Here is a 12,569-nt window from a genome sequence, read left to right on the forward strand (position 1 = left end):
GTGAGAGTTCATTTAACCCGGTTCCTCTGAGCCTCTTTCCTCCAGGAGAAAGTCTGGTCTGGTCAGCAGCCACCTCTGAGGTCTGTGCTACACCACCAGGTTACTTTTCTCTTTATTTTCTCATTATACGCCCCACTCTGGGAAAAGTAGATTTTACTTTAGTGCAAGTAGCAATATTGCAATGTAAAAACAGTATACTGAGTATTTTCACTTGATGCTACATATTGTAGTTACTACAAAATGTCAAAGAATATATAATATTGTTACATTGCTGTTTTTTTTTAAAGTCACATTTATTTAATAGCTATGATATCCTGCATATATATATATATATATATATATATATATATATATATATATATATATATATATATATATATATATATATATACACCTTCCCATTCACTTGAATGAGAAAGTGTGCCCAAACTTCTGACTGGTAATGTATATATTAAATATGATTTTTTTTTTTTAAAAAACTATTCATCAATATATAAGGTAATTAAAATCAGCTTTTCACTAAATTTACATGTTAAAGCACCAGTAAAAATAATATATACATAGCAATACCACAGTATGAGATGGACTATTATTAGCATTATGAGAACTTTACTTTTGATACTTTAAATAGGCTACTGATAATACTCATGTATTTTTAATTGAGAAAAAAATAGAATGCAAGGATGGATTTTACTGTCATAGAATTTCAACTTTTTCCCCAAATAATGGATCTGAGTAATTCTTCATTCAAAATCTTCCTCAAGTAAAAGTATTATTAGCAAAATATAGGCTACTTAAAGTGTCAAAAAAGGAAATACTAATTATGCAGCAGCATAAATCCTGTAAATGTTAAATTAATATAGTGTTGTAGCTTCTTCTAATGGAGCTCAGTTTAATTACTTTACAAACTGTTGGACAATTGTATCTGTAACAATTCATTATATTTTATAAAGTCATATAATTTGTGTGTAAGATCTTAATCTTTAAAGTAACTAGTAAATATAACTTCCAAATAAATGTTGTAGAGTAATAAGTAAAATATTACCCTCTGAAATGAGTAAAATGGAAAAATCAAGTAAATAACCTCAAAATTATATTTGAATTACAGTAGTTATATTCCACCTCTGCATCGAAGTCCACTTTACATTAACGCTGTCCAAACACCACTGATATAAATTGAGCATTGTTGATTTTTGCAGGCTGAGACACACAAGCATACATACCTTGTTTAATGCAGGTATATTCACATGTTGTGTTACTCATTTTTATAAATGCCACAAACATTCCTTTCTTAATTTACACTCATTTCCAGTAAACCAATCCTGTGAGTTCAATTTAGACTCTTATGAACTGTATCCTGACTCTTTTTGCATGAATAACAATGATACATCTGTGCCTGATTCCACTCTCCTCTTTCTCTCCTCTTATCCTTACTTCTCAAAGCAACTGGGCTGCGCACCTGGTGTGTATCGAGCTGGACATCCTTATTGATTACTGTAGGGAGGAGTGGTCCCAGACATTGTGGCTCCCTCACTGCATCCTTAGCATAGAAAGCAAGGACCATAAGGAAAGGTCAGTTTAAATAATGGGCACCATATTTGACACTCAGAGCAACAAAAATGGAGCAGACTGTTTTCAGTAGGAAGGGACTTTCCAACTATGCATCTCATACCAGTCCTATAAAGCAGGCTTCAACCCCCAACATAATTTAATGCATGTTTAAGAGATGACACAAAACACACATTGCTTGCACTTGACTGGCTGACATGTAACATGTAAATTAGTAAAACTGATTTCATAATCTTTAATGGTACAATAACAATTTCTCTAGGAATTATTCTTATTTACACAAACATTGATACTAAACACAACAACTTAATCACTGTATGTCTCTGTGAATACAGTGTTGCTGAGTAATTGTACTTGTAGGCAGCATTATACATAATACATAATAATGCAGGCAACATGATACATTTTTGCTAGACTAACTTGTCCTTTCTGGCACTGAAAAAATATAGTCCTCAATAAAACCTTTTGCATGTATATGTTTCATTAAAGTATTTTTTGAATAATTTATTATGTCAGTATTTGTTGCTAATGCTTCTATTTCATTTTACATTAGCATTATTACTGAGCTATGACATGAAGGATGGTAATACAGGCATTTATATCATTTTGAGGCAATGAGGAAAAGAAGAAAATGTTGAATTTTGATGAAACCCATCACACAGTTGTATGTTGACTTACCAAAAATTACATGACATAGACTTTATAGATATATTATGTTTCTCTGTATATTTAGAATGAAGGACATTAGGGACACCTATCACCCGAGACATCTAACTCGTTAACTACCCCACTCAGAGTGCCTGTAGCCTTTTTGTAAAGAGCAAATTAACGGTGGTTGCACGGTTGTGAAAATTATTGACTGAATTCTCCTGATTGCTTCCCTTGATAACACCAGTAAATCCAATCTAAAACATTCAAAGTTGTCTGAGGCGCAGCATGTAATGAGAAAGCTCTTTGTTCTTTAGAACGGCGAGTCTTACATGTGTTTTAGAACCTAATCAATATCAGAAATGAAAAGAGAAAAAGTGAAGGTCTTGAAACTTTAAACTTTGCAACTTTTCAAAGTGTAATTACAGTGTACAAATAGGATTTTACCCAAAGCAGTGTGCATGTTGTTTTTTTCACGCCTTGAAGGACATTTCAAAGGTTTGGCCGAGGCTGAAACCACAGGGGGACAGCTGGTTAGCGTAGGAAAGTGTTAGTGAGGAGTTAATGTGTGTAGCTCTCCCTTACTGCTGTCAGCTATGCTATATGGGCGCTCTGTGAAGTAGGCGATAAGCAATCTGCTCTAATAAGGAGTGAATAAAGTTGAAAGTGTTGTGTTGTAGCGATGCGCTGTACAGAGTTATTTGGACCATACCATAGTCGATGCACATAGTAGAATAGGCAATATTTCATGGTTATTTTAAGGTTCAAGTCTCTTCCAGATTGCATAAGTTTATATAAAACTTTGCTCTCTTGATTTTTTATAAAATTTTATTTCCAGACTCAAATTGAGTTTTTAGATTTTTAATTGAACCAAGTGCAACATAAATTACAGAAGGATAAAACATTAACATACCACACAAAGGTAGAAAACGCTTTAAGAGAACATCTAATTTACATTTAACTTTTAGCTTATCTGACTGTAATAACACATTTATTTAAACATAGATAGACGGTTTAAATAGTACTTTGGCAAGTTTTTCCCTATTACTCATTATGCTTACATTCTCACATTCAAACACAAAGTGATACTCGTCTCCCAGATGGTTGCCATTGCAAAGGTTACAGAGCCTTTGATTCCTATCTAAGTCATTACTGTATATCTTTAAAATGACCTTGGGGGATTCTGCTAAACCTGAAGTTAAAACCCTGTAATTTTGGTTTTCATACTTTTCCATTTAAAACTCCGGTTTAAATTTGACATAAAGATCACACAGCGACATACATTTGAGCTCACTTTCGCTCTGTTCAGCAGTTAGTTTCAACCAGCTGATGTTGTCACATTTTTGTGTGAGCCAGAGTTAAGACGAACCACAAACAACACAAACAAATGTATTCCATATGTGGTCCAAGTATTCAAAAATTGTTAAATCATTTTTATAGTTTTCCTCAAATTCTCCAAAATGGGAAGTTTTGGCCATTTCAAGATGCTTGCACGATGAAGACTGAAAACAGACAGAAGGGTTTGAACATGCTGTGAACAAAATGTTACATCAGTTTAGCTTTTCTTTTTGCAGAATGGCTCTTTGTATTTGTACCAGAGAGGGATTATCACTCTTAAGATTGGAACATAAAGACAGAGATAGGAGCCAGATACTATTCAGTCAGTCTAATTAGTCTGAGCTGTATTTATACCACACACAATACCACATTTTCCTCACCGACCAAACAAGTGAAATTTCCTTCCTATTACAATATCAATAGTGTTTGGAGAAGACAATGAAGTGTACAACATCAAACTACAATTAAATGCTATCTTGTTTTTAAGACTGTATATATTGAACACTATAAAACATGTGCTGAAAATCAGCAGCACTTCTAACAGTGAATATATGTACACATAATATTAATGAAGACAGACTTATCTTTTTTTTTTAGCAGCTTGCGGTCACCAGTGAGCATTTAGGGCCACATGCATGTTTTCATCTTCTCCAGTCATCTGCTTTTCTTATCCAGACTGTGCAGAAAAAAAATGTCTGTTGTTCCTTTTGGATAAAAAAACATCAACATTGTGAGACACAGCAATCCAGTATTAGTGATTCTACTACTTTAGAATTTTTAAATACCCTGTTTCACTTATCATTAAAATGCTTGTTTACTTTAAATGTCCTGATATAGTTTTACCTAGAAATTATAATGACTTCATCCTCATTGACCCTTATTAATAAAAACAATGCAACTTGTGGGTAAAACATTTTTTTTAATGACAAAATTTATATACAATAGTTATTTTTTATAAGGGGACTGATATAATTAGAAATATTCATACTTTTTGTAATTGTTGATATACACCACATTTTCACACTTGATATTTCAATAATATTTCTATTAGGATTTTTCTATTTGTGAACTACACATTCCACTGTGTAAAACTCATTTAAAAACAACATCAAAATTTCAAAAAATGTACACTCTCCAAAGTCCTTAAAAGGTTATTGCATTGAAATGATGTTTCTACTTTGTTGCACAGCTCAGAGTGATAATGCAGGAAAAGAAGAGGGATTACATAGGCTGCTTTTAACTCTCAGATATCAGTCGTTATACACCTGAGCCAGCATGATGGTCCTGAAATGTCACTTTAGTTATTTATTCTGCCGCTGCCCATTGTGCACAGTACACAGCACTACTTCAAAGTTAAGATGCAGGATAGATTTGTCGATATTTCTCTTCTCTGTCTGGTTTCCAATAATAGCCAGACATTGTTGAAATACCTGCTAGCATAAAGTAACAATTTTACAAGAATGTTGCCGGTCTTGCGATATTTTTGACCAGGAATCGCTTTGATCTTGGACTTAAACATTCTCTGTTTGATATGGCTTTCAAATGAACTGTGGTATGAACCTCTCTTTCCGCCTCCCAAAATGGCATCGGGTAGTGATGAGCCTTCTCATAGCCCTTTCATGGCTACACTGTAAACACGCTACACTGTTTTTATTCCTTAAGAAAATCACAGACAGAGAATCAAACTGTCTTCAGTCAACATTTAAATTCCTAATACGCTGTGCGAAATGGAGCCGCAGAGGAGACTTCTTTCATTAGACACTTCACTAACGCTCTGAAGTTTGCTCCTTCCATCTGAGATGACTTTAAAAGAGAAACAATGCCTCTGCCTATTGAGGTCTTTAGAGATTTTCTCTCTCATCACATATTAATGAAAGAGGTGGCATATAAGGAGTTGGAGAGCTTAAGCAGGAAAACCTGGTTGTGAGCTTGCCAAAGAGAGCTGCCTTTATGGACAGACTCATACACTTTGTATAGATGACATATATATGCTGTTTCTCAAGAAATTCTAACTTCAACACTGATGTGCTTTTCAAAATCTACACTTTTTTTCCTCAAACTGCATTGATATACTTGATATATAGTACATTCAATTGATGTACAAGCATGTAGACTATATAACAGCTGCCTGTAGAGGGCAGACTTCACTTAGTGTGCCTCAGGACTACACCTTTCCCAATCTCTGTTCCCATGCACATACACACACGCATTAACAATATTCACTCAAGCACAATCACCTTATATCAGGCACACAGACGGCATGAATTAGAGGTGAGTTCATGCCAGTTATCCTGATGAATGTACTGTACATCAGTTTTGCACACGTTGGCCTCCATTTCTCCTTTAATGAGACAGGCCCATCAAGAGGAGAGCGGGAGCTTTTTGATATCCTCAGAGGGGCATGGCAGGCAGAAACATTAATGCTCATAATTCATAGCAAATCAAGAAAGATTTTTGTTGGAACAGAGGATCACACCAATTACCAGTTGTTTATTGTTTGCTATTGTTGTGTTTACTGCAGTCTAATCATATTTGGAGGTCGGCCACAGCACTACATCAGCTCCAAGTGGAAAGGCTCTTTTGAAGCCTTTCATTTCGTTGTGCCATATTAGCTGCACTGAGCAGCCCTAGACAACATGCTGCCTGTGCTTTCAAGATAAAAAGAAACAAGCATTACATCACTTTCTAAACAACTTCATGAATTAAGGAAATTGCACGTAAATTGGTCACCTAAAACAACGACCAGCCCATTAAGAAAAATGTGTTTCATCTATTAGTTTGCCTGGAGATAATAATCGTTTACATAATGACTTGAACATGGGAACAAGGGTTCGTGTTCGATTCTGGCCTAATGCTGCTGGCTGCTAATGTTTGGCCAGACAAAGCTCCCTCTTTTCCCATCTTGCCCCTCCTATGGAATAGCAGAGTCGTGGCATGAAAGTAAGAAAATCATGGAAATCAGCAAGGCCTTCATTATACCAAGGTCATTACAGCAGGCTTTTATCCTCCTGTGTACTTATAGGAGGTAAGGGAATCCTATTCTCCATCACCCAAGGCCTCACCTTTGAACACACACAAGCTTACACCAGGGCCAGCATTTGCTCATACATCCACACACACACACACACACACACACACACACACACGTAGACACACATCGGTTTCTCTTTCATTTGGCCTCCTTGAATTTCATCATTCATTTTTACATCACATTAGCGTGGTGTGTTAGTGGTCGGTGTGTCTGCATGTCGGGGGCTGCTGTTACTTCAGGAAAAGACTGAATAATGCACGGGAAAAGGCAGGAGAAGGCTTGAAGGGGATCTGCAGCAACACAGTTGATCATCTACTTATATATATGACAGCTACATAAAGTGAGATAAATAGATTATGGAGCTTGGATTTTGCATTGCTAGAAACAAGATAAACTCAAATGTAGGTGAACAATTTTTATGCCATACTGTAGGGTAACAGTTCCTTCATTGAGGTTTTCTTTTATAAGATATAACACACTGAAATGATTGAAAAGAGTCATAAAAGCTTAAGTTTCTGTAGTCATATTATGTCTCATTACATTCACCACAAAACAGTTTGAAGATCAATAAAATAATTTGAACGAAATGTGATTTAAGACAAAATGGTAGAACTACTTTGTACCGTAATGCCAGATTCTTGGAAAACATTAACAGAGATTTGTTTTTTGTAAAAGATGGAAACAAAGCAGTCAGAGTTACCAATTCAGATCTTTCCAGAGATGGGTTACTATAATAACGCATTAAGTTACAGTAATTAGGCAATTACTTTCAAAGTAACTCAATCCCACAATTTGGAGCAAGAAAACCTCTTAAAGTTAATATTTTTAATGAGCTTCACAAGACAGTTGAGTCTTGCTCAATGGCTCCATCAAAAAAGGAATAACTGTGATCTTGAGGGGAAGGAAAGTGTTCTCTTAATGTGCACCAAAGATGGTCTCTTCTGTCTGTCTCAGCGGCTGTGTCTGATTTGAAACTCTCCATTGATCTGATACCACCAAGAACTGGCCTGCATATTAAACAAAAGCTGTGCTATAGCTCCTCGGATACGGATGGATTGTATGTGTGTGTATTATTGTGCACACTCTACAGTAGGTTCATGGCTGTAGTCCAGGTTCAGGGTATTACAAAACAAGCCCAAGAAAATGTATTCAGAGTTATGTGCTGTCCACTGATAGTCATACAAACTGTAATATCCCTCAAAGGTTCCAACTCAGTGCCTGCCAACACATTTGGCCTTCACTTCTGATGCTGACATCATAATCTTTAGGAGGAGCTTGGGGTTTCTGTCCCAAATCCTTGATCTGGTTCACCTTACAGGATGAGCCTTGCTGTCTGTCCTCCAAAATAAACAAAGACTCATTACTGTGCTCTCCCTTGGCTAAAGCACACAGACTCTCCTCTTGTCTTAAGGTAATGAAGCCTCTCTGTGTGGCAGTCCGTCCACAATGCATTGAATTTATTTAAAGCAACAAAATGAACACAAACGTCCTCATCTGGTCTGTATGGGAACTGAAAACAGGCCAGGAGATATCCTGTTTCATGCAAGAACACGTGTGAGCCCATAAACACACGAGCAAATGTTCCCCTCGTAGGGTTTTCGGTGGAACCTTTTTACAGAGTATGAAAACAAAACCTCCGCTGGTTTGTTCTGTGTGTTTTATAACCACTGAAAAGGACGCACAGTTCACAGATCAGGACTGGCAGAAGTGCTTGTGATACAGCATTGGAAAAGGATGAGCGTTAGGCACCTGATCGGACAGGATCAATAAAAAGCAATTAGATGATAGGACTGTGGGAGCAGGCCTGCATGTGCACGACTACCGGGGCCAAGACCTTTACAGCGGCGAGAGGACAGGGCCAGTAATGCAAGGAGAATGATGGGATAAACTGTAAAAATGTGTCAGATTTTTTTCTCTTTTAAGATCTTAAACCGGAGAGAATTAGATCTTCCTCTTCACACATGAGGAGGAGTCTGTGCAGCTGTGATGATATGCATGGTGTACAGTATTTATGTGTGTTTGTCTGCTTGTGCTTCTGTCTCCTTGTGTGATTTGCACGTGGCTTATGTGTTTTGCCTAACATCTATTGTCATAATGATGTGTGATTATTAAGGGAACAGGGTTTTCACAGCAGGGAAAAAAGGGGCTGAGCCAACAACAGGTTGGGCCTCCCTTTGTGTCTTTGTTTGAACGCTCAGCAAATACATATTCATGCTCCCAATATGCACACAATAGCGCACATTTTGTTTATAATCTTTGTTTATTTGGGTTGCATACATTAACGAGAATACTTTTCTTTGCGGCTGTAATAAAACAGGGTTACAACATAATAGCAAAGAAAGGATTCTTGTAAAAGAAGGTGGCCGATGCCTTGTTATTTCAGTAGTATCCCTAGAGGTTAAGCTCTCGCAGCAGGCTAGCTATTAGGCTAAACCAGGGTGCGCTGTGTTTTGTGTGGGCTGAAAAGACGAGTTCTGACCATTAGCGTACCTCCTGTGCTTGGTTCCAGAGTACAAAAGCGCATGAGAGTTTTTCTTCCAATTTGTGGTTGTAATGAAGACACACAATAAATAACAGTGCTTAATCCAGACTTTATTAGTCTATTGTGATATTCTTCTGTTCCGCTCCAACAAAAATATCCCTCATGTGTGGCCCTTAAAACCAAATGAAGGTCTAAACATGGTGTATAGGCTGCAATCAAGTGTCTTTCCCCCTTCACTGGTTCATGCATTTGCTCATTTCCAACACTAGATGGCTGTCTGTGCTGTGTAGCAGCACTAGTGCAGCCTCTTCATGCTGTTTTATTGGCTCTGGAAATGCAAGGCTGAGCAAAGGATTTTTGTTAATAATGCTTTGAGACACTTGGGTTATGAAAACACACAGCTGCACAGACATAGCACCCAACTTACTGTTTTGATGTTTGAATTTGCCAACCCTTCATTTTTTTATGAAGTCATGAACAATGGATTAAATATACTGTCATCAGAAAAGTCAGGTACAGATGCACACTCTGTGAGGTGAAAGTGCATTTGAGTAGATTTAAAAATACTTATTTCAAACTCTATGCAATGTCAATTTTAATATATATACCACAAATCTAGATTTATTTTTCTGGTAGATCAGGAAAGACTTCAATTAAACTGACAGATTTCAAAACAAGTCAAGGGTACTATTAGTGTCAAAAGAAACCACTGAACACATTATTTATCATCCCAGTTATTGTATAATTATTCTGGCTACAGCTCCATTTCCATGCCTTTATTTTCTATTACTGTGTCCACTGTGTGTGTATATTGTATAAGAGGCTATTTGTAGTTTCATTATGTGCAGTAAATGCGACCACATAGAGCACTTGGTTGCACTATTGACTTTGAAGATTGCCTTTCTTCTTCTTCTTCAGAGGCCGTCCGTCTCTTTAGCCTGAAGCTCCCAAACCGCACAGCTGGCCAGTTCGTGGTGGCCTTTTATTATGATGTCAGCACTTCGCTTAAAGAGCATTCAATATCTCCAGGACGACCGTTGGAGGAACATCAATAGAATAATACAGACACACACTTGATGGCTATTCCTCATAGCCGGTCAGTTCATTTGCTCATTGATTTATTGGTAGCTGACACTGTAATGGAATTAAGTAGCAGTGATTATCACGAATGAACAGGTTGTTTGTTTGTTTTTTCTGCATCTGATCGCTGTGGTATAAAGAGTTTCAACACTGGCCGTGTAGAGGTAGTCAAATACACATGCACATATATACGTACATGCAGTCAAACCAGCACATAAAATAAGTTTTAATGAATTGTTTGAAGGAAATGAGAAAGGTCCTTCCACTGAAGACTGAAGGCCCTGAGGCTAAAAACTAGGTAATACAAAGATAGGATGAAAGAAAGAGCAGAGAAACAAATGAGAACAGCACTGGAATAGAGGAGAAGGCTATTAGGCCCAGTCTCATTTGTAGGCCTATTAAAAGATGGTGATCTTACAAAGCCTTGTAAGACAGTTGTACCAAAATCACCTACATAAATCAGGGTGTGATTACTTCAGGAGCTGGAGTTATTGGGTGCTAACATTGCTGTGCACACTTTTTAACGTTATTAACACTCTTAATAGTCAGCAACAGCTTGTAACAGAAGCTTCGCGTAATCCTGGTCTTCCTTTTACAATCCCAACAGCTCGAACAACAACAGGAAACAAATAATGGGATTAATTCATTCAACTGGTGTTGACCCTTTTCGACTTGATATTGTTACCATGGTGCTGAAATCAGAAGATTTAAGAAAGAGTTTGATGATTCAGTGCTGAATGCTTTGTCTGGTGTGTTTGTGTACATGTGTGCAATCACACCTCCCCATCTCGATCTACTACTACTGCATCTCTGGCTCTGTAATTCATGCAAAATGAAATGAAAACCTTCTTAGCAATATGCAGATTTCTTTATGCAAAGCAGCATTACCTATGGTGCGCGGACGGCAGCTAATGCCTTTGATCAGTCTCTCTGACATTCTCTAACTACTGAGAAGAAAAGAACTTAAAAATTGTAAAGGCTCTTAATTGAAGTGAACATAAAAGAAGATACATGGTGTTAATTGGTATACGCTAAGAATAATCTAGACCTTGGAGACCACTGTCCCTTACCGGCCCCCCTGCCAAAGTGTCAGGATTTACATCTTTAATTCAAGATTTCCCCACATTAATTACCTCGCAGGCAGCGAAATGCGGATCACTTCATTTTAAAGTATAATAAACATCCAAATAGTTTCTCCCCTCCTCCCCATCCATGAATATCAATTTTGGTTAGTGTGCAAAAGCCTCGCTCTCCTGTTCTTAAAGGAGGTTGTGCAGAAAGTAGCAGTTTGTGAATGTGGTCCAGAAAGAATTTTACAGTAATTGAGATATAGTAAGAGCATAATTGAAGGGAGCAACATTGGACGAAAACGTAACTTTAATCATATTTGTTAAAAACATTCCAAATATATCAAAACAAATAAAGATGAAGAATTAAAGATGAGGAATATACTCAGAGGTCACTGAAAGATGCTGTGTTTGCCAGTTAGCTGTGCAGGTATTGCAGTCTATTGTTATGGGAAATATACAACCTGTTTAAAGATAAAATATAACAATTAAAGCAAGTTTAGAGTGATACCTGTTCCAGAGCATCATATTTAGCATGGCATAAATTTGGCATGGCAACTAATTTGTATGTATGTGTGTGTGTGTATGTGTGTATGTGTGCGTGTCTGCTTTGCAGTGAAGTAAAGCAATTTGAACACTTGGCCCCCAGCATGACCTTTGATTATGAGAGGAATACAGCAGTGCTCATATCCCAGGCCTCTTCGTTCCCTCTCAACATGATGAATGGGACACCATGAGCTGGACAGAACAACCATTTGAGGATCCAGGGTGAGACACAAACACACACACACACACACACACACACACACACACACACACACACACACACACAAGCAGATACATGTACATGCACATGCACACATATAGAAACGCTGACAGACAAATGACACTCTGATGGAAAGTGAAGCACTTTTAAGTCCTTAAATGCCATCAGCAGCACACACACACACAGTCTGTAATATTACACTTGCACTTATCTCCTCCTGTTTAAAGCACATTTAACACTGTGCTGCCCTTGAAAATAACCAGCTAAGTTGGGGCTTTTATCTTGTGAGCAGGTTCATGTATGGATTTATTAGAAGAAAATAGAAACATCTATTATGGCTTATTGAAACAGTTTCAAACGCTTCCCAACGTGGTTAATATTATGCAGTTTATTAAGCAACAATAAGCAATTTATGTAAACACAGTTCAAACGAGAGCTGTTCCTGTACACCTTAAAATCCCCCTTTTTTGAAGTGGTTTTATTTTGGGGTTTCATTGTAATTTATTGGCTCAAAGTGCACGATACAGTGTTAAAACTGATTTGATATGGAAACCTGCAGGGACATATTAATTAAAATAGCAATCTAAT

General features: G+C 37.2%; 1 long non-coding RNA gene across 3 annotated transcripts in view; it reads left to right on the forward strand.

Moving 5' to 3' along the window:
* Positions 1 to 10: 10 nt before the first annotated feature.
* The window catches only part of LOC122992607, a 39,473-nt gene continuing 26,914 nt past the window's right edge, over positions 11 to 12,569 (forward strand). For 2 of the 3 annotated variants that reach the window (XR_006406078.1, XR_006406077.1), the window contains exons 1-3: positions 12 to 99; positions 1,444 to 1,572; positions 11,832 to 11,983. This is a non-coding gene — a long non-coding RNA (uncharacterized LOC122992607). Of the gene's footprint in view, positions 100 to 1,443; positions 1,573 to 11,831; positions 11,984 to 12,569 lie in introns of all 3 variants that reach the window. The other variant, XR_006406079.1, reaches the window with a different exon arrangement.

This window comes from Thunnus albacares, chromosome 11, assembly GCF_914725855.1.
Source record: "Thunnus albacares chromosome 11, fThuAlb1.1, whole genome shotgun sequence".
NCBI classification, from domain to species: Eukaryota; Metazoa; Chordata; class Actinopteri; order Scombriformes; family Scombridae; genus Thunnus; species Thunnus albacares.